We start from the raw sequence: 1,367 nt of genomic DNA on the forward strand, positions 1-1,367 counted from the left end.
ATAGAAACCCTATAGCACAGAGTAGAACTGCCTCTACGGGTCGGAGACTGCCACTTTTGATGGGCATAGAAAGCCTCGTTATTCTCCTGTGGAGCACCTGATGATTTTGAACTGTTGACATGGCATTTAGCAGTCCAGTGCATAACCAACTACATCACCTGGGTTCCTACTTATGGAAGTAGCAGTCAATAAATCAAATGATGTACTGTAATTTGCAAATCTATTGCCAAAGACCCCTTTATAATGTTAAAAATCAAAAGGCTTTTAACAATTGTTAAAACAACAAAACAAAACAACAGCAACAATGTTTTCACCTTGAGACCAAGGTCCACCAGGTCCATGCCACAGTGTTTTCAATTACTTTATCATGTGCCTGTGTGAGGGACAGTGAATACAGGAGATCAAATCATTGTTCCCTTTGAATTATGATATTATCTGAGAATACCGAATCATCAATGGACTTCAAGAAAAATTAAGAAATCTGGAAGAATTATAACCAGAATGCTTCTTAAGCAAAATGGCAAAACAGCACCTTGCGTTGTCAGGAGGCAACAGTTCCGGCGTGGTAGGGGAGACCATCACGCTTGGAAGGGGAGAAGGTCAGTGCGCTAGAAAGCTTTGGGTGGAATGGATTCACATGGGAATTCAGCAGTTTGGTCCAACACAGGGATGGCTGTGATTACTGTGCAGGGTGTTTTCATTCATGCACTCTTTCATTCCCACCGTGGGCCACTGAGTTGGAACGGACTGGATGTCACCTAAAAATCTTTATGGTAACAGGTTGCCTTACCTTTTCTTGCAAAGCATAGCCAAACTTTTGCTTGACAGCCCCGTGTTTAACCATTATGCTCCCAGGGATTTTTGAAAGCACCATAATCTTCAGTCCAGCTGGGTATTTGATTTGACCATCAACACACCCCTTTTGGCAGTGACCACTTAGATGTGTGTCCACATCGTTGGCAGATATCCATTTTTGTGTTTGGCAATGTCTGGCTACCTTACTTTTCCTTCTCATTGGTCAGTGACTTAATTAGTCAACTAAGTTTTCTTCAAAGTTTATCCATGTATGAAGCCACTATAGATGTATATATTTTTCTTATAGATGTATATAGTTTTCTTCAAAGTTTATCCATGTATGAAGTCATTATATGTTTTGCCTGTATATATTCAAATATGTGTATCTTATTTTTATATTAAGTTTCTATCTCCAGAACATTTCATAGTTGGCCTTTTAGAAAAGGAAAGTTACTAATAGATATACTACTTTATTCATACACTTACATTTTCTATGCCAAGCAGTATTTCTACATCTTCTTCCCACAATTGCATTGGGATGTTTCTGTGTTTGAATTTCCCTGCAAAAGTAT

At 38.9% G+C, this 1,367-nt stretch overlaps 1 protein-coding gene across 1 annotated transcript in view; it reads left to right on the top strand.

The window, feature by feature from the left end:
* The window catches only part of GRIK2 (glutamate ionotropic receptor kainate type subunit 2), a 754,527-nt gene that overhangs the window by 242,332 nt on the left and 510,828 nt on the right, over positions 1-1,367 (top strand). The window lies entirely within an intron of this gene.

Source organism: Echinops telfairi, unplaced genomic scaffold, assembly GCF_000313985.2.
Source record: "Echinops telfairi isolate 266 unplaced genomic scaffold, ASM31398v2 ScPeMD7_3533;HRSCAF=4204_0, whole genome shotgun sequence".
Taxonomy (NCBI): domain Eukaryota; kingdom Metazoa; phylum Chordata; class Mammalia; order Afrosoricida; family Tenrecidae; genus Echinops; species Echinops telfairi.